This window comes from Dipodomys spectabilis, unplaced genomic scaffold, assembly GCF_019054845.1.
Source record: "Dipodomys spectabilis isolate Male_0828 unplaced genomic scaffold, ASM1905484v1 ptg000424l, whole genome shotgun sequence".
Lineage (NCBI taxonomy): Eukaryota > Metazoa > Chordata > Mammalia > Rodentia > Heteromyidae > Dipodomys > Dipodomys spectabilis.
Window position 1 is genome coordinate 719167 of NW_024871101.1, and position 21593 is coordinate 740759.

At 38.6% G+C, this 21593-nt stretch overlaps 1 protein-coding gene across 6 annotated transcripts in view; it reads left to right on the forward strand.

Annotated features, from left to right (window-relative positions):
- Nucleotides 1-21593, forward strand: part of LOC122097690 (lysophosphatidic acid receptor 6-like) — a 90487-nt gene that overhangs the window by 9190 nt on the left and 59704 nt on the right. The window contains exon 2 of one of the 6 annotated variants that reach the window (XM_042668299.1): nucleotides 11383-11419. The exons of the other annotated variants lie outside the window; for them this stretch is intronic. The gene's annotated coding sequence lies outside the window, so the exon portion shown is untranslated. The remainder of the gene's footprint in view (nucleotides 1-11382; nucleotides 11420-21593) is intronic. 6 annotated transcript variants of the gene reach the window in all.

Consider the following 21593-nt stretch of genomic DNA (forward strand, 5'->3'; position numbering starts at 1 on the left):
CTCATTTGTAATAACTAGAATATGTCTATGATATTCTTAGCAGGGGATTACAATAGCCCAATCACTAAGTGCATAGGACCATATATAATGAAGTGTATCAAAATGAACTCCAAGAATTGGAAGGCAACAAGAGGTTCTTATTATATCCTGTATGCAGTTATTTCTATGGTTTTGTGTTTTAGTTTTCTGTACCTTTTGTCTTGTGTATAAGTTTATCTGATCTGTGGAAGGGAAAGGGAATCACAGAAACAGCAGGACAAAGGATGAACTAATGCAACAATGATATTCATTAGACACTATACATGAATTTTACAACTTGGTGGGGGGAAGGAAGTAGGGAGGTGTAAGTAGGAGAAAATGAGGGAAGGATTAACAGTGTTTAAAAATAAATATACTTATTACCTTACTTATGCAACTGTAACCCGTGTTCATCACCTTAACAATAAAGATATTAAAACGACCCCCCCCCCAAAAAATGGCTGAAGATATACTGAAGTGTCTTCCTCTGCATGTTAAAAAATCTCCTCTGGGGGTGGGGGGAGTGTAGTTGTGGAGGTGGGAGGTAAGGGATGGTAGGGGAAAAACAAAGAAGGAGGTAACAATGCTTGATTGGAAATGTACTCATTACCTTGCTCATGTAACTGTAACCCCTCTGTACAGTATTTTTACAACAAAAAACATCTAAAAATCTCCTCTCTTTCTTTTTTGTCATTTGTTTTTATTGGGAGACTAGACTGAATGTGTGGAACTCTTGGAGTTTTACTTTGAAAATGGGAATATATCATATACTTTGGAGATTATTATTTACTATCAGTTTACTGTTGGTTATGGAATGCTCTCTTCAGGGAAAGTTGAGCTGTATCATTTTTTTTGTCTTTTCTTTTTTGGTGTTGGGGATTGATCCAGGACCTTGCACTTGCTAGGCAAACGCTTTGCCACTGAGCTACATCCCAGCCCATGAGCTGTATCTTTTGCACCAAGATATTATGGGCATTTCCTTCCTCTGAAATGGCTCTAAAGCCCACTTTGATTTCTACATAAAAGGCATTCTTGAATCTGATAACTATTCAATCACTAAGCTGTCTTGAGTCCAATGTAATCTAAACTCACAAATGTACTGTAGTCAACAGTAGTCAAAATGGTAGCTGTTAGAGTATCTTTTTTCCTGAACTGAGAAGACCTCCTCACTGTATTCATTTTGGGTTTATAACTGTCAGTCCTTCTCTTCTGGTTTCAAGCAGGAAGTGCTGAAACATTCTATATAAATAAGCACTTCATATTGCCTAATTGTTACAGAATGCCTCAGATAGGCTTTCTGCACCTTCTCACTTGTGAGAAGAAAAGGGGCTGTATGTATCTTTCACCCATGAATGTGTTACAGGACTAACAGTTTGTCTTCCAAGTGTGTGACATTAACTCATAACTTGTTAGTCTCATACAGCTAGGTCTGAGGAAAGTGAAATGACCTTTTCCTGACCTCTTTTAAGTAGAAATGTTTTCTTCCTTTTACATTTTCTCCTAGTCAGGCAACCAGATCCTCTTTCTGGCTCTCTTTCATCAATAAATACTTATTAGAACATTACTTTCACTATATTCCTAATTTTAAAAAGTGTATACAATGCATGGCTCTTAAAAAAAAAGAACATTACTTTCAATGCTGTCTTTATACATGTGATGATAAAAGTGTCTTCTCAATCACTTTAATTAATTTTTAATTTTGTATTGTTTTTTATAAAGGTGATGTTCAGAGGAGTTACTGTTACATAAGTCAGGTAAAGGGTACATTTCTTTTTGGACGTTACCCACTTCCCTATCTCCCAGTTTCCCCCTCTTAATCAATAATTTTGATTAATTATATGGTTCAAATGTAATTTTCACATTTTTATTGGAAAACACCAACAATAAATGCAGTCATTAACTTCAGTTAGTGCAAGTTATTCTCATTAGAGATTTAATGCTGCATTGTATCTGTGTATAATACTGTTTATCTAAATATTCATTTGCACTTAATACTTCTAAGATGTATATTATTCTCATCCATTTAAAATATAATGTGCATACAACCGACAAGGTACTCATATCTAGCATATACTTAAAACAAAAAATTAAATTCCCCAAAACAAATCCTCAAAGAAGCAACAACCCCATTAATAAGTGGGCTAAAGACTTAGAGAGACTTCTCTGAAGAGGAAATAAGAATGGCCAATAGACACATGAAGAAATGCTCAACTTTTCTGGCCATAAAAGAAATGCAAATCAAAACAACATTGAGATTCCACCTCATCCCAGATAGAATGGCTATAATAAAAAACATATAATAACAACATGCTGGAGGGGATGTGGCCAAAAGGGAATGCTACTCTGCACTGTTGGTGGGACAATAAACTTGTTTAACCGTTCTGGAAAGTAATATGGAAGTTCCTCAAAAGACTACACATACAACTCCCCTATAACTAAGCAATCCTACTTCTGGGTATTTACCCAAATGACCATAAACAAGGCCATACTAAAGCTACTAGCACAACTATGTTTATTGCAGCATTATTTAGCATAGCTAAGATATGGAACCAACCCAGATGCCCAGATGCCCCTCAGTAGATGAATGGATCAAGAAAATGTGATAAACACACACACGCACACACACACACACAATGACACAATGGAATTCTATGCTTCCATCAGAAAGAATGACATCGCCCCATTTGTTAGGGAAAAATCATATTAAGTGAAGTAAGCCACTCTAGAATAATCTTATCAGATGAGCAGTAAAGCTCAAAATCTAAGTACATGTGACCCTATAAGATGATGGTAAGCAAAATGAACCCTAAGACATAGACACAAGAGGTTTTTCTTTGTTGTTGTTGTTTTTAATGTATTATGTGATTTTTTTTGTTTCTTTTGTGTGTTCTTTCTCCTATGGTATATCCCCTGTTGTCACTGTACTTGATTTTGGTACCCTGCATCTTGTATATACATTTATCTAATTTTGGGAGGGAAGGGGAATAACAAAATGCTGAAACAAGGACACAGAATGACCCATTGCAACAATGATATTCATAAGACACTATTTTGGAAATGAACTTTACAACTTGGAAGGGGTGGGGGAGGAAGGGGTAGTAGGAGAAAAACAAAGGAGAGGGTAACAATGTTCAACAAGAAATATACTCATTACCTTACTCATGTATCTGTAACCCCTCGGTACAGCATCTTTACAATAAAATAAAATTAAAAAATAAAATATAATGTGCAAATGCATGTGAAATATTGAAAGATCATCTGTAATTGTTGATTACTTCATGGCTTTAATTCTCCATAAGCACATAAAAGAGAAAAAAGAAATCATGTGAAAATTAATTTATTTAAAAGAAAATTTCTAGTAACACAAACTTAAATGTAAACCTATGTTACTTTCATGTTATATTTATTAGATTATAACTTTAAATATACTCTACATAGATAACAGATATTTTGATTTATTAACTTTAAATGTTGAAATTTTAAATATTTTTGAATAAAATTATAAGATGAATAGAATAATTTTAAAATTCATTTCCTTTTAAAATTGTTCTATTTCTATCTCAAAATGTCAGTAAAATAATAAAAAACTATAATTTTTAAAAAACATAAACCAATGCCAGTGACTCATGCCTGTAATTCTAGCTACTCTGAAGGCTGAGATCTGAGGATCACAGTTCAAAGCCAGCACAGGCAGGAAAGTCTGTGAGACTCTTATCTCCAATTAACTATCAAAAAGCTAGAGTGGAAATGTGGCTCAAGTGGTAGAGTGCTAGCACTAAATGAATGAGTGAATAAAATACTAATAGAGTCAAATGGATCATGAGCAAATTATTATATAATCAGGAGAATTATTACAAAGACTGAAGTAATGTGATTGTAACTGATAAGTGATTAATGGGGAGCAAAGAAAAACAAAGTGTGCCTAATTCACCTGGTTAGATTAATTTTGTAGGCTAATCCCATCGGAAGCTTCCTTTGTTTCTAATATTTTCCATTGTGTTGAACCAACCTAGAGATTGGCTAATAACATGTAGTATTACATTTTCGTGAGTAACCTTTTTGCTATGGGTTCATATTTTTTCAGAAATATTTAGACACTGAATCCATCTTTTTTCAAATTTTATTTTATTGTAAAGATGCTGTATAGAGGGGGTACATTTACACGAGTAAGGTATATTTCTCACTGAACATTGTTACCCACTCCATTGTTGTTCTCCCACTATACCTTCTCTCTCCCATTCCTCCCCCCCCACAAAGTTGTAAAGTTCATTTCCAAGGTAGTGTACTGTATCATTGTTGCAATGAGTCATCTTTTGTACTTCTTTCAGCATTTTGTTATTTCCCTCCCTTCCTTCCCCCAATCAGATAAACACATATACAAGACAGAGGGTACCTGAATCAAAGACAGAGATTGCCAGGGATAAACCAATAGAAAAAGAAGAATGAAATAAAATAAGAAGAAAGAACTAGATACAGTACATTGGCCACATCAAGGTTGACAATTTAAAAAAAAAGACCTGTTGTTTCCATGTCTTGGCATTCATTTCAATTAGCATCATTTTGTATGGTCATATGTTCATAGCTCTTGAGTTATTATGATTCTCTGTCAGGACTTAGACTTATACTCATTATTGCAAATGAGGGAAACCATAGAGCCTATGTTTCTTTGGGCCTGGCTTAGTTTACTTAATATGATTTTTCCAAGTCTTTCCATTTCCTTATTAAAGGGGGGATGTCTGAATCCATCTTTTTACTGAGACACGGTCTCAGTATGTAGCCCAGGTTGGCTTTGAACTGGCTACATCGCCCAAGTTGGGATTGAACCTAAGATCTTCCTTTCCCAGACTCATGAGTGCCAAGATGACCAGCTATTCTCAATTATTTCATCCCTCATTACTCACATCATTGTAATTATCTTTATTGTAGGTATAGGTTGGCAAGCTGAACTTGGTGTAGTCAGTGGGGCCTGGTCTAAAACTAAAACTTTCCTCATTGTCAAGGAAGAGAAATGAACAAGGTGAACCAAGAAGGTTGAATCCACTGCAGAGTAAAAGCAGTAATTCTAGCTTCTGAAAGGGAATATGAAATTAACAGGATGAAAGTGACAGAAAATTGGAATATACAACATAAAAACTTTCTAACAAGAATATCTACAAACATTTGGCAGTTTTAAGGATTACTGAATTGAGCTCCTCCTCCTCCTCCTCCTCCTCCTCCTCCTCCTCCTCCTCCTCCTCCTCCTCCTCCTCCTCCTCCTCTTCCTCCTCCCCCCCTCCTCCCCCCCTCCTCCTCCCCCCTCCTCCTCCTCCTCCCTCCCCCCCCCTTTCCTCCCTTCCCTTCCCTCCCCTCCCATTCTGGAGCTTGAATTCAAGGGTCTGGGCACTGCCCTTGAGCTTTTTTGTTCAAGGCTCATGCTCTACCACTTAAGTCACAGTTGTACCTCCAGCGTTTTGGTGGTTAATTGGAGATAAGAGTCTCATGAATCTTCCTGCCTGGGCTGGCTTTGAACTGCAATCCTCAGATCTCAGTCGCTTGAGAAGATAGGATAACATGTATTAGCCACCAGCATCTGGAAAATTGTGCTTCTTATGGCAGATTTGAAAGCTATATGTGGTAGGTGTGTATAGAAAGAATTATCACATTCATGCTTATGTAAAATTTTTATAATTGGTAGTATTATATAATTCTACACTGAAATATTCTAAATATTGTAAAAATCCTCAGTGTAGCACGTAATAGATATGAAACAAAAAGTTACATGTATAACAAAAGTTAGACATTCAAGAAAACATGTTCCTGATTTTGAAGAGACTGTAGGATCAGGAAAGCAATCTAGTTACCAATATTCTCACAGTATCATTTGTCTACTGAACCAGCTAGTAGTCCCATAAAAGGAATAGGTAATTCTCCTACATTCCTGGAAAAATGAGAAGATAGAAAGTTTAGCACACCATTTATCATCATTGCTGACTACTGAGGTAAGTGCAGAGGAATCTATTTTAGGGAATCTGAAAACAGTTCTGACTTATTTTACAAATGAAGTTCTCTTACATCTCTGTCTACCCTCCTCTCATCTCTCTTGATTCTCCACTAATCTCCTCATTGTTTAATCTCACCCTTTTACTGTTCTGCTGATTAAATCACTGTTTTTCTGGACAGAAACTGATTTTAACCTTGGGTGGTCTGATTCCTAAGGTAATATCTTCTCATTAGGCCCATATTCCTTGCTTCTTTTGGCCTGTGGATTTGTTTTTTGTAGTAGGGGAGGGTTCTGGTTCACATTCAATCATTCAACAGTTTAGTAGCATCTCCTTTCCTCCATCGTAATTCTTCTTCTCCAATTTTGGTTGGGTCTTACTCTGTTCCTACTCACCTTTTTCTCTATTCTTCTAACCAAAAGGTTTGAAAAGGCAGAGAGGGGAATTTTTATGATATGCCATGAAAAGGAAATCTTTGTATTATTCACTGTAGAACGTACTGTTTCAATTCCTAGTATTATTGTCTTTCTTCTCCCTTAGACTCTGAACCTGAGGGTAGGAAATAGGGTTTCACTGCCTCCCACTCTGTTTGGCATGTAATAAGTTCTTAGTGGGTTAACCTTAAATAAACAAAGCTATTAAATGCTCAATACCATGTTAGTGTCTAAAACTCAACAGTATAGTTTTATATTTTACCAAAACCCCACTTGTACATGATATATTGGAACAATAGAATAAAGAAGGATGAAGACTGGCTTAGTTATATTCACAGACTTACTTTGGTGCAGAGGAATTTTGTTTTGGGTTACACAGAGTTGTGCAAAATTTTGATAAGTTATAGTGAATTCTTTCCCTAACAATCACCCACAAGGGTCAAGATTTCTGTAATATTTTATGGTGATAAAACGTGCTTAGGTAAGTGTGATCAAGTTTAAACTTCTAACAATTCTTCAGTTTTGAAAATAACACTCATTGAATGTATTCTGGAAATAAAGTAGGAGTCTATGCAGACTTGAATGAAGGACAAGATCCTCAAGGGGCACCAGAGAATAAAACTTATGAAGTTAATCACAGAAAGTTAGCTTATGTCTTTTGATTTTTATGATTAAAAATCAGTGTTTTATTAGCATGTAGGAAACACACTCCTGCTGGGTACATGGTTCAAGCCTGTAATCATAGGTATATGGGAGGCAAAGATTGGAGGATCATAGTTCAAGGCTAGCCTAAGCATAAATATTCATGAAACTCCATCTCAACCAATGGCTGAGAGAGGCGGTGTCCACCTGTTATTCCAGTTATGGGGGAAGCACTTCTGTGATGTATGACTTTAATTTTCTGGAACCTCCATCTCTCTGTGACTCTTGCTCCCCATTCTCCTTTCCTTAGGTGCTCATCCTCCTCTCTGACCAAATTCACTCTAAAGAAAGTGTCTGAGAGCCGAACTTAGCAAGCAGAATGGAAATCCTTGTGTCCTGAAGTCCTGGCTTTATTTCTTCTCATGTGTAATTTCACACTAAACAAGTTATGACAGATGTTGCCTCTACTACAACATCCCCAAATGCAAAAGTTTCCATTAAAGAAGCAAAGTAAAGTTAATACAGTTACATATACTGAAAATTTGGACATAACATATTATCTGTATTTCTAGTATTAACCTGTGTTTTCTTTTAGGAAATGACAGTAACTACTAGATGGATGGTGCTTTATTTTTTTTATTCTGTCAGTTATAGGGCTTGAACTCAGGATCTGGATGCTGCCCCTGAACTTTTGTGCTCAAGGCCAGTACTCTTCCATTTGAGCCACAGCTCCACTTCTGACTTTTTTGGTGGTTAATTGGAGATAAGCATCTCACAGACTTTCCATCTAGGGCTAGCTTAGAAATGAGGTCCTCAGATTTTATCCTCCTGAGTAGCTAGGATTACAAGAGTGAGCCATTGGCATCTAGCTCAATTATTTCATTGATTAAAAAATCCAGTGGGGGCCGGGTGCCGGTGGCTCACACCTGTAATCCTAGCTGCTTAGGAGGCTGAGATCTGAGGATTGCAGTTCAAAGCCAGCCCGGGCAGGAAAGTCTGTGAGACTCTTATATCCAATAAACCACCAGAAGACCAGAAGTGGTGCTGTGGCTCAAGTGGTAGAGTGCTTGCCTGAGCTGAAGAGCTGAGGGACAGCGCCCAGGCCCAGAGTTCAAGCTCCACATCCGACAAAAAAAATCCAGCGGGGCGCCAGTGGCTCAGGAAACAGATCTGAGGATCTTGGTTCAGACAGGAAAATCAGGGAGACTCTAATAAACTACTCAGAAAACACCGGAAGTGTTGCTATGAATCAAGTGGTAGAGCACTAGTCTAGAGCACAAAGAAGCTCAGGGACATCACCCAGGCCCTGAGTTCAAGCCCTACGATGGGCAAAAAATTCCCAGAAAGAAATAGGATTTTCCCAATGCAAGTCAGGAGTAGGATATGACTATTACTTTACTTCAGACTAGCATTCCTCACACAGCATGTCAACTTTGACAAACTTATTTTGATAAATCCTTCAGTGATGCACTAATTAATCACGCAGTGTGTGTCATTGCCACTTCTTTACAGAAATCTAAACACATGCACACACACACACACATGCGCGCACACACACACACACACACACACACACACACAAAGTTAGGCCACATACTGGTTGCTTCTGGTTGTAATCCTAGCAACTGTGGAGGCTGAGAATACAATGAATGAAGTTTGAAGCCAGCCTGGGATGAAAAGGTCACAAGACCTTTTCTCAACCCATACCTGAGCTCAGTGTCTCATCCTTGTCATCCTAGCTACAACAGAATTGTGATCAATAGGGCCACAATTCCAGGCCAGCCCAGGTAGAAAAGTCTCTGGAGCTCCACTGCAACAGAAGAAGCGGTATGTGCTTATTATCTCAGCTATGATGCGAAGATAAAATAGGCAGATTAAGGTCCAAGTGCGTGTCTGGTCAGGAATTGAGATATATCTAAAAAAAATAACCAGTGCAAAAAAAGAGTTAGAGGAGTGACTTAAGTGGTAGAGTGCTTGCCTAGCAAGTATAAGGTCTGGAGATAACATTCCAGTAGCACCACCGAAAAGAAAAGATAGTGCAGATCAAAATATGACTGATTTCTACTATGCATTAAATTTTTCTCTTAACCTACTGGTATGGGAAGGACTTAGCAAGCCTCGGGAGCTCATCACAGTAACCTTGAGCAGGCAGAGAACTTCATCACTGCAAATCTAGTTGCAATTAGATCACAGGATATAGTATTTTAGATTTTAACATCACTATGTTAGAATGGAAATTAACCTAAGGACTTGACCATCAGAGGACAAGAACCATTATGCTACTAGGAAAATAGAAATGATTACTCTGACTCTATTTTTTAGAATGAAATGAATATAAGATAAAGACTTTGGTTTGCCCGCAAAGAAAGGTATCTCTAAAGACTACTCCTTTTTAGCCAGGCATTGGTGGCTAACACCTGTAATCCTAGCTATTCAGGAGGCTGAGATCTGAGGATTGTGGTTTGAAGCCTGCCTGGGCAGAACAATCCCCATGAGACACTTATTTCCAATTAACCACTAAAAAATCTGGAAGTAGAGCTGTGGCTCAAGTGGTAGAATGCTAGCCTTGAGCACAAATAAGCCCCACAGTTCCCAGGCCCCAAGTTCAAGTCCCATAACTGACAAAAAAGAAAAAAGAAGAGTACTCATTTTCGTTTTCCATTTACACTCAGAACTTGTGACATGATTTAAGAGAACTATATAATTTTGTGATTCTAATATAAAAATAGCATCCTAGTACCAGGGCTTGAACTCATGTCCTTGTTAAACTTTCTTGTTCACAGTGGACACTTTACCACTTGAGCCATGCTTCCTGTCAGTATTTTGTTGATTAATTGGAGATGGAATTTCCCATACTTTTCTGCCCCGACTGGCTTCAAACCTCGATTCTCTGGATCTAAACCTCCTGAGTAGCTAGGATCACAGGCATGAGCCACCAATACCTAGCATAACATTTTGATATTTTCGTATCTATTTGGTACATGATATTCTTTATTATTATATAATGTTGTTCTATATCTATTTGGGATTGCTATCTTTTTAGACCTCTATTTTTCTTCTTTATTTATTATTTATTATTTTTTGTCAGTTGTGGGCCTTGAACTCTGGGCCTGAGTGCTGTCCCTCAGCTCTTCAGCTCAAGGCAAGCGCTCTACCACTTGAGCTACAGCACCACTTCCGGTTTTTCTGGTGGTTTATTGGAGATAGGAGTCTCACGGAGTTTCCTGCCCGGACTGGCTTTGAACCATGATCCTCAGATCTCAGCCTCCTGAGTAGCTAGGATTACAGGCGTGAGCCACCTGTGCCCGGCTTCTTTATGTTTTGTGTGTGTGTGTGTGTGTGTGTGCGCTGATACTGGGGCTTGAACTCTTGGCCTCTTGCTTTCACTTGACTTTTTTAAAAAAATTTTTGTTGGTCATGTGGCTTGAGCTCTGGGTCTGAGCGCTGTCCCTCAGCTCTTCAAGGCTAGCTCTATACCACTTGAGCAATAGTGCCACTTCCAGTTTTCTGGTGGTTTTATTGGAGATAAGAGTTTCATGGCTTTTCCTGCATGGGCTGGCTTTGAACCACAATCCTCAGATCTCAGCCTCCTGGGTAGATAGGATTACAGATGTGAGCCACTGGCACCTGGCTAACTTGGCTTTTTGAGTCATGGATGACCCTCTGTACTTAAGCTGTGCCTCAGTTCTCATGAATTTGTCTTCCTGAGCTGCTGGCTTTGAACCCTGATCGTTGGATTGCAGCCTCCTGAGTAGCTAGGATAATAGGTATGAGCCATTGGTGTTTGGCTTATTTTATTTATGTATTTGTGTTTTATGTATGTATTTATGTGCAGAACAATGGACTGAACTCAGGGCCTTGCAATTGCTAGGCAAGTGCTTTTCCACTGAGCTAAATACACAGCCCCAACTCTTTACATTTTTATATTTTTACTTTTTATTTTTGTTGGTTGTGGGGCTTGAACTCAGGGCCTGGGTGCAGTCCCTGAGCTTTTCTGCTTAAAGCTACACTCTACCACGTTGAGCCACAGAGCCCCTTGCAGTTTCCTGGTGGTTAATTGAAGATAAGAGTCTCACAGACTTTCTGCCCGATTGCCTTTGAACTGTGGATTCTCAGATCTCAGCCTCCTGGATAGCTAGGATTACAAGTGTGAGCCACCAGTGCATGGCCAAGTCTTTACATTTAAGAGCAATTTTAAACTTATAGAAAAATTGAGAGCAAGGTATAGAGTTTTCCCACATGGATATTGAAATTGCTCCCCTTGTCAACACCTTCCTTTTGAGTAACACTTTTTTTTTTTTTTTTTACAGTCGATGAACTGATGCCATCACATCATTATCATCTAAGGTCCATAGTTTTCTTATACTTTGCTCTTGGTGTTGTGTGTTCTATGGGTCAGGAGAGATGCATGAAATACATTCATCTAAGTATCATACAGAGTATTTTCATTGTTCTGAGAGTCACCTGAGTTTCATCTACTCATCCATTCCCCACCACCTCTAGTAACCACTGATCTTTTGCTAGATGTGCAGTGTTGTCTTTCCACAAAGCTCTATAGCTGGAATCATACATATATAGCTTTCCCACCTTGTCTTTTTTCACTTAGCAGTGTGAATTTAAGTTTCTTCTATATCTTTTCATGTCTTCATAGCTTGTTTTTTTTTAGTTTGGAATAACCCCTAGATTCTTCATTTTCTGTGCCAGTACGGGGCTTGAACTCAGGACCTGAATGCTGACCCTGAGCTTTTTTTTCTCAAGGCTGGTGCTCTGCCACTTGAGGCACAGTACCACTTCAAGTTTTCTGGTGGTTACTTGGAGATAAGAGTCTCATAGACTTTTCTGCTGTGGCTGGCTTCAAACTGCAATCTTCAGATCACAGTCTCTTGAGTAGCTAGGATTACAGGTGTGAGCCGCCGTGCCCTGCTAACATTTTCTTTTTAAGTTGGAAAATTAATTACTGCTAAATTCATGAAATCTAACCAATCAGAAAAGCATAAAAACTCTGTGACTTCCATAATCAAATATTACCACTGTTAACATTTGTCTTTCTGAACATAAACACACAGGTAATTGTGGGGTTTTTTTGGAAAATAGCATACTGTACAGTTATTTTCCTAGTTGTTTTTTCACTTACCACATTACTTCACCAGTACATATATTTTTATTATTATCTTTAAGTAATTGTACAAATGAGTTGCCATTTAACAAAGCAATTTATGAATACAATCTTCTTGACTGTATTCTCCCCCTCTTCATTCACCTACTCTTTTCCCTTTGACCCCACCCCACCCTTTTGAGCACCTGCTTCCTGGCATTTTACTTTACTGAACTTTGATTTTGCTGTTCTAAGGAATTACACTATTTGAGTTCTCCCTTGAATCTACCATATTTCAATTAATGCATTTGTATATACTTGCATACCACCCAATGTATTTACTTATATGTTTATAAGCTAATTCTAGCTTTTACATATAAGAGAAAACATGGATCCTTTGTCTCTCTGAGCCTGACTTACTTCATTTAACGTAAATTTTTTCCAGGTCTTTCAATTTCTTTATGAATGGTACAATATCATCCTAATGGATGAATAAAATTCCATTGTGTGTATACCACATTTTCTTGATCCATTTATCCATTAAGGGGCATCTGGGCTGTTTCCATAACTTGGCTATGATGAATAGTTTCACAATGAACATGGTTGTTTACCAGTTCATTAATTTTTTTGTTTTAATTTTATTTATTTTATTTTTTTGTTTATGTGGTACTGAGGAATCAAACCCAGGGCTTCAGGCACCATAGACAAGCATTCTACCACTAAGCCACATTGCTAGCCCCTACCAGTTCATTTTTATATCACATTAGTTTTACTTCATCATTCGAATACAAAATAGAATCACATTATTCAAATTTCAGATGACATACAAAGGTGAATAAGGACATCTTTTGTCCTTGTCTTTGTTTCTGTTCACTCTTTTGCTCTTCCACAAGTGTTTTCTTAAACAAGGTCTTTTTTTTTTGGCTCATCCTGGGGCTTGAACTCAGAGCCTGGGTGCTGTACCTGACCTTTTTTGCTCAAGGCTAGTAATCTACCACTTTGAGCCACAGCACCACTTCGTTTTCTAGTGGTTAATTGGAAACAAGAGTTTCATGGACTGTCTTGCCCAGGCTGGCTTTGAACTGTGATAATCAGATCTCAACCTCCTTAGTAGCTAGGAGTGTAGGTATGAGTCACTGATGCTTGGCTTAAACTAGTCTTTTGTGCACAATCTCATCGCTTTCTTTTAAAACAAGATAAAAAATATTTTATTTTTGTCTCATAGCTTTTTAAAAAGAATATATAAAATTATATTTTGATTTTACACCTCTTCCCATTTTTGAAAGCAAAATATGGCATTCTAAGTGTTCTGTTTTGTTTCTTTTTATTATCTTCATAATGTTTCTTATGAATCTTTCTACAGTGACACCAAGAGAAGTTTCTCATGCAGGAGTGGGAAACATTTCTCCTGCCAAGGGCTCTTTGGAAATTTATAACATCATTCATGGCCATACAGAATTATCAGTACAGGTAGTTTTCCGGCCTTAGGCAGCTGATAAGAAGCACATATGTCTGTACTGTCACATATCAAATGATTTTGTTGACCTTACATGGCTTCCAGGCTTTGTGTATTCTACTTCATGGATGCTTTATAATTTGACTAGTGTTCCAGCTATTCTGGAGGTAGAGATCAAGAAGACTTCACTTCAAGGCTAGTCCAGGCCATAAAGTCAGTGAGGCTGTATGTCAACAAATAAGTTGGGCACAATGGTACATTTCTGTGATTCCTTCAATGTAAGAGGCATAGATAGGGGATTTGTCAGATGCTCTAAAATTTTAATCTCCTGAGTAGCTAGGATTATAAGAATGAGTCAGAGATATCCATCTTGATCAACTCTTAAAAACAAAGTAGTGCCAACAACATGCCAGTTGCTCATACTCATAATCCTATTCAGGAGGCTGAGATCTGAGAATCACAGTTCAAAACCAGCCCAGGCAGGTGAGTTTGTGAGATGCTTATCGCAATTAACTACCAAAAATGCCAGAAGTGGAGCTGTGGCTCAAGTGGTAGAGTACTAGCCTTGAGGAAAAAACCACAGATACAGTGCCCAGGCCTTGAGTTCAAGTCCCAGGACCAGCTAATGCATGCACATGCACACACACACACACACACACACACACACACACACACACACACACACACACACACACACACACACACACCAAAGCAGTGCCAAAGAATATATTCCTTAATATACAAAGATTATATTGTATTTGGAGTTATTTCTTCAGGTACTTATGCAGTAACTTTGGCTACTTTCTTCATTACTTAATAGCAAATAACTTAGATCAGGTCTTTTTTGTGATTTATGACTTCTTGGAAAGTAGTTGACTGGAGTTAAAGTGCTGATGGATGGTGAAGCAACCATCCAGTTGCATTAAATCCTGCTATCTTCAGCTCTACATGGAGACAACTAGAATTACTTAGGTCCAAAGAGAGTAGGAGTATGTCAGTTAACATGTCAGGATATGCTCAGAAGCCAGAGGAAAGAGTGTATATTTGGCCATGTTTTTAGAAAAGTAATAGGCCCAGATGCCTTGAGGGATGTATGATCACATAGATCATATATTCTAGAAAGATCATCAGACCAGATGAACTAGTTTGGAAACATCCTACCTGCTAAAGCTGGTTACTTTTTGTACACTTGTGTAGTAAACACTTAACTTTTACTGGTAATATTTTATACATTCATAATACAGGAATCTCCCTGCAGCTTTGTACAATTTAGGTTGTATTTTGCACTGGAGGCATATGACCAAATTCATTTGGAAAATATTTTGTAACTCCACTGTTTCTGAGGATTGAGAAATGTGCAGACCCAGATAAGGTTACTTAACTGTTTTAATCTCTGTCATGCTTTTAGATCCCATGCCAAATAAATGCATTTTGGGTATACTACAAGGGGATGGGTCAGGGGAGGATGTTGAGAAACTTGAACAGAACATCTCTTTTTATTTGAATATTCCTTCAGTTGTGTGTTTGAATATATTCTAAGATCTCTACCCAGTTTAGAAGTTCTCTTACCTGACAAATGGAATTTCCCTTTTCCCTTACCCCACCCAGTGATCTTGCAGACATCACAAGGATTATAAATGAATCTGTTAAATGCTTGCTATTATTCTTTAACAATTCAAGACAAACAATTGAAGTGTTTCTGGCAAGTAGATTTTTCTTGTAAATGGCATCAAGAGGAAACTGGAATGCTGCCATTGGCCTTTTAACCTTAATTAAGATTATCTAATATGTAAATGCAGGAAGACTTGCAAAACAGCATTACAGCTTTTCTGGCTTTTGGGGCCACATTACTTATCCATTTCTTTTGTTTTTGAATTCTCTTTATTGTCATTGCTGATTAACTGTGAGCATTCTTCTAAAATTCAATATCCTGCTTTCTCTTCCTCCACAAGGACCCATTAGCATTCATTATCTCAGCTGATCCATTATGTGGTTAACTCACTGCTTTCAACCCTCTCCTATTAAATTTCAATTACTGTATGTTCAGACTCTTTATTTGTCCTTGGGGATATAAGTCAAGCTCTTTCCTTAGGTTTGAGTATTCAATTTGACAGTGTTTGACATATATTCCAATTCCCTCAATGCCTTTAATTTAAATTAATTTAACACTATTACCTCTCCAGTAAGCACTTGGAACTTAGGAAAGGAGTCAATATACATGTGCTAAAATGGAATCAGGTAACTTGAGGGGATGGGTGGGGTTGAGAGAGATGGGGGAGAAGAATGGCAGTGGTGACATTGATCAACTTGCATTGTGGAAGTGGAGCTGTGACTCAAGGAGTAGAGCAACAGCCTTAAGTGAAGAAAGCTAAGGGACAGTGTCTCAACCCCAGTATGGACACACAAATAAGGGAGATGCATTGTAATCATAAACTGATAAGTTGAATTGAAACTCATTTGTAAACTACTTAAAGATAATAAAAGATGTGAAGAAAACTTCCAGCAGATAGTATTTTGATAATATGCTGCCCTGCCTCTCTCCCTTCCTGTCACTGTTGTTATTCTATGCTTAGCTTCTGGCTTAATTCTCAGATCCCAATCATCAAAGGATAGAACTTCAGAGAAAAAGTGGACAGACAAATTCAGTGGATTGCACCTCAATTATTAAAAATGTCCTCTAGCTGGGTGCTGGTGTAATCCTAGCTACTGAAGATTGCAGTTCAAAGCCAGCTCTGGCAGGAAAGTCTGTGAGACTCTTATCTCCAATTAACCACTCCAAAAGCCAGAAGTGGAGCTGTGGCCCAAGTAATAGAGTGCTAGCCTTGAGCAAAAAAGCTCAGGAACAATGCCCAGGCTCTGAGTTCAAGCCTCAGGACCAGCACAAAATTAAAAGAAAAAAGCTGCTCTGTTAATGCAGAACATTTCATTAGGTCCCTGCTGTCTAGTGCTCCCAGTTCAGGGTGTGTATGTATGTGTATGGACAGTTATCTGAGTAGAGAATTACAGTAATGTACTAAGTATTACCATATAGTGGCACAGAGATGTCACCTAACCTAGTTCAGAGTGATTAGGGACAATTTCCTGAAGGTGTTGATGGTTGATCACATTCCTCTGTCTCTCTGTCTCTGTCTCTGTCTGTCTGTCTGTCTGTCTGTCTGTCTCTCAGTGCTGGTCCTATGGCTTCAAGTCCTGAGTGTTTTTGCTCAAGGCTAGCATTCTACCACTTGAACCACAACTCCACTTCTAGCATTTTGCCAATTAATTAAAATATGAGTCTTATGGACTTCCTTGCCTAGGCTGTCTTTGAACCACAATCCTCAGATTTCAGCCTTTCTGTTTTTTTTTTTTTGTTATTGGTTTTTTTTTTTAGCTTGCACTTAGGGCCTGGACATTGTCCTTGAGCTTTTCTGCTCAAGGTTATCCCTCTACCAATTGAGCCACATTGCCACTTCTGAAGTTTTCTGTTGGAGCTAAGAGTTTCATGGACTTCCTGCCAGAGGCTAGCTTTGAACCATGGTTCTCAGATCTCAGCCTCCAGAGTCACTAGGTTGATCAGATTCTTGAAGAAAGAAGAATTAGGTAGGCAGAGACTAAGAAGGGTGCACATACCAGTTGCATATACATGGGTCTATGTGGATAATATATACATGTATATAAAGAATATGTGATATTATATATGGGCATTATTACATATTTGTGGCTATATAATATGCACACTCAATTGTTAAACTGGCAAGAGCACAGGAGCCTTGGAAAAGGAGTAGAAATGGAAGAAGTTTGTTGGTGTCTAGTCTTGTCAAATATGGCTGTCTGATTTTCCAGTACTACAGTTACCACTGCTAAATCACAAGTACTGAAAGAGGCTGCTCAAAATAGACAATGAGTGAGCTTTGAAAAGTAAAAAGACAGAAAAGACACAAACACTATATAAATCAAAGCATTTGGGAATATTTAGTATAGGTCCAATCACTCCACACATCTCAGTAGCTCCTGGAGTTATGCTTTGTGAAGGTCCTGTGTCTTTAACTCGGGGCATGGGTTCTGTCCCTGAGCTTTTATTGCTCAAGGTTAGCACTCTACCACTTGAACCACAGATTCATTTCCGGCTTTTTGGTTAATTGGAGACAAGAGTATGCTTTTAATGATTAAAAAAGAGAAAATTATTTACTATGAGAGCATGGAAGACAGAGTTCAGAACGTTTCCAGCCTAAGTGTTCATATTTGTCCTACAGCATATAAACTTGTATTCCACATTTTACATTTGAATTTTGCATGTGCTTTGAATCTTTTCTTCAACACTTACTGGCAAGATTTATTCTAGAGCTGTTGTAAGATGATGGCACCAGATCAGAATCAGTTGTGTGAGCCAGGTGCCATGGTGTGTGTGTGTGTGTGTGTGTGTGTGTGTGTGTGTACTGTGTACTGGGTATTGAACACAGGGCCTCAAGCTCTCAGCTTTTTCACTGAAGGCTAATGTTCTATCACTTGAACCATACTTCTACTTCAGGATTTTTGCTGGTTAATTGTAGATAAAAGTCTCATGGACTTTTCTGTCCTGGCTGCCTTCAAATCTCCATCATCATTCCTTAGCCTCCTGAGTAACTAGGGTTACAAGCTTGAGCCTCAGGCTCCTTGCCTAATTCCCTCTAGACTAGACTTGATAATTTTATACATCTGCTACTTTATATCCTCTAATCTATACATTTACATTTCTTCTCTCTTACAGAAAGAAAAAAATTTAAACAATCTTACATTTATGTTGAATCTAAAAAAAGAGTCTAATGTCTTTTATGATTTTGTTTGTGCTGTTTTTTTTTTTTTTGGTCAGTCTTGGAACTTGAACTCAGCCTGGACGCTGTCCCTCAGCTCTTCAGCTCAAGGCTAGCACTCTGCCAGTTGCTCAAGGCTAGCACTCTGCCACTTGAGCCACAGCACCACTTCTGGTTTTCTGGTAGTTAATTGGAGATAAGAGTCTCACGGACTTTCCTCCCAGGGCTGGCTTTGAATAGCAGTCCTCAGATCTCAGCCTCCTGAGTAGCTAGGATTACAGGTGTGAAAAACCGGTGCCTGGCTTGTGCTCACTTTTAATGTATGTGTTATTTTATAACTTTGCTTGAGTTCTCTCATTTGGGAAAAGATTAGTTAAGAGTTCGACAATTTTATTTCTTTTCAAAAAACTAACTTTTAGATGTGCTGATTTGTTTCATATTTTCTAGTCTCCTAATTTAGGCCCGAGCCACTGCGTCCAGCTAAGCATTTTGTTTAATTATGCCATGTGTCTGCTTTCTTTCCTTACATTCAGATTTAGTATGATTACTAATAAGCATACAGTTTAAGGATAGCCCAGCCACCCCCTCCCTCCCATTGGTGAGAATTTATGTTAAAGAGCAAGCTCCTTCTGATGGTTCATGTCTGTAATCCTAGCTATGTCACAGGCAGAAGTAGGAGGATTAAGATGTGAGAAAAGTATCTTTTCTATAAAAGTAGTTTGATTCCTTTCTGTTAATCTTCAGAGAACTGTTTTCTAAAGGGTTCCAGCTTTGGCTAGGTGGCTTGGCTCTTGTTAATTACATTTTTGCTACATACATGTTGATCCCTTTGGAGATTCTTTTCCAGCTTCTGCATTCCTCTGCTCTTTTTGAGTTGTACATCTGTCCAATGGCCCTTACACCTTGTTTGCACTTTGTTCTTATCACACTACCATCTCCCAAGTGTAGTTTTGCTTTATGCAGAGAGACAAAGACCCTAGTAACAGGAAGGAGAATTCCTATATTTTATGCATTTAGCAGATTTCACTTCCTCCCATTAGGTTTTCTTTTCCCTCCATCCGGGCTTCTAGTGGTACCAGACTTCACATTTCATAGCCTTCAATTAGGTCTTAGGTAAAGTCTTAACCCTTTTGTGTGCCATCTTACCTTTTCTATGAATGGTTGTCAATACCTGCATTCCCTTCTGATGAATGGATGTAAGCAAAAATTCTCCATTCTGAGCTTCTACTACTTTGTAAAACCTTAGTTAGTGAGGAAGAATAAGATAAATTTAACAGGCTGAAGCCCATCATTTCTCAAGCCTGAAATGAAAACAAACTCCTTTTTACTCATTTAAGGTCAACTCTGTTGTAAAGCCTGAAAAAAAGAACAATCTCTTGCACATACCATATCAAAACTTGTCTGCTCAAACAAGAGAAGACTTGTTTGGAGTTTAATAAGTTCAATTGAGTTAATGTCAACTATGGGTCTTGCAGAGTCTTAGATTCTGGAAAGGAAGAGGAAGAACACTGTTGAAAACAACAATCATCATTTAATTACGACAAGGAGTCTCTTCCTCTTTGGCTGAGACTTCAGCTTTGACAATTTAGAAAAAATCATCCAGAACATGTTAAATATATTTTAAAGGAAGCTACAATCAAATACAAGACATGGATTCTTATTTCCTCTTTTTGTGTGTATATGTGGATAAAGACCAGAAAATTATCCTTTTATGTTCACAGACCAGGAAATCTCCCCTCCTGTTACCCTTCCCTTTTCTCTTCTCCCCTTTTCCTTTCTCTCTTCTCTCTCTCTTTACCAATTACCTTGAAAGTAGTCAGAATGACTCTGAGGCTGTTTACAACAGAACATCATGGATTTTAAGAAACCTAATTTCTTTTTTCTTTTTTTTGGGGGAGGAGTCCGGTCGTGGGGCCTGAACTCTGGGCCTGGGTGCTGTCCCTCAGCTCTTCAGCTCAAGGCTAGCACTCTACCACTTGAGCCACAATGCCACTTCTGGCCTTTTTCTTTTTGCTTATGTGGTGCTGAGGAATCAAACCCAGGGCCTCATGCATGCAAGGCAAACCCTTTACCACTGAGCCACCTTCCCAGCCCAAGAAATCTGATTTCTTATCTGGGCACCAGTGGCTCATGCCTATAACCTTAGCTACTCAGAAGGCTAAGATCTGAGGATTGTAGTTCAAAGTCACCCCAGGCAGGAAAGTCTGTAAGACTCTTGTCTCCAATAAACTACTCAGAAAAGGCTCAAAGTGACACTGTAGCTTAAGTGGTAGAGCACTAGTCTTGAGCAAAAGGAGCTCAGGCCCTGAGTTCAAGCCCCAGGACCAGCAAACACACACACACACACACACACACACACACACACACACACACACACACACACACACACACACACACACACACACCCCTACACTTAAGTTCTTCTGTCAGAGTTAAAAAAAAATGCCACTGGGTGCTGGTGAGTCATGCTTGTAATCCTAGCTATTTAGGAGACTGAGATCTGAGGATTGAGGATTAAAGACAGCCTGTCAGAAAAGGCAAGCAAAAATGTGAGGCCCTGAGTCCAAGCCTCAGTATCAAAACACACACACACACACACACACACACACACACACACACACACACACACACACACACTTTCCTCAATCTTCTTCATTTAAATACAAACTACTAGAGTGCTCACAAAATACTTTAGCTATAATTCATCTTTCCTTTAGCTTTTACAAAATATAAAATATGGCAGAAATTAAGTACCACTTGTTGAAAAGTGGCATATTTTTTTCCTGTCAGTCCTGGGGCTTTAACTCAAGGTCTGGGTGCTGTTCCTGAGCCTCTTTGGGCTCCCCTTTGGGTTTTCTGGTGGCTAATTGGAGATAAGAATCTCATGCTCTTTCCTGCCTGGGCCGGCCTTGAACTGTACTCCTCAGATCTCAGCCTCCTGAGTAGCTAGGATTACAGGCATAAGCCACCCGTGCCTGGCAGAAGATGACATTTCTAAAGAATAAAAAGGTAGATGGAGGGAGGCTGGGAAGGGATGGGAAGGGTAAACAAAGGAGGAGGCTGCAATGCTTGATAAGAAATGTACTCATTATCTTGCCTATGTAATTGTAACCCTTCTGTACAGTATGTTCACAAAAAAAAGGTAGATGGAATGCTTATTTCTTCATGGAAAAAACTGTAAAAACTACAAAGGCGTAAATA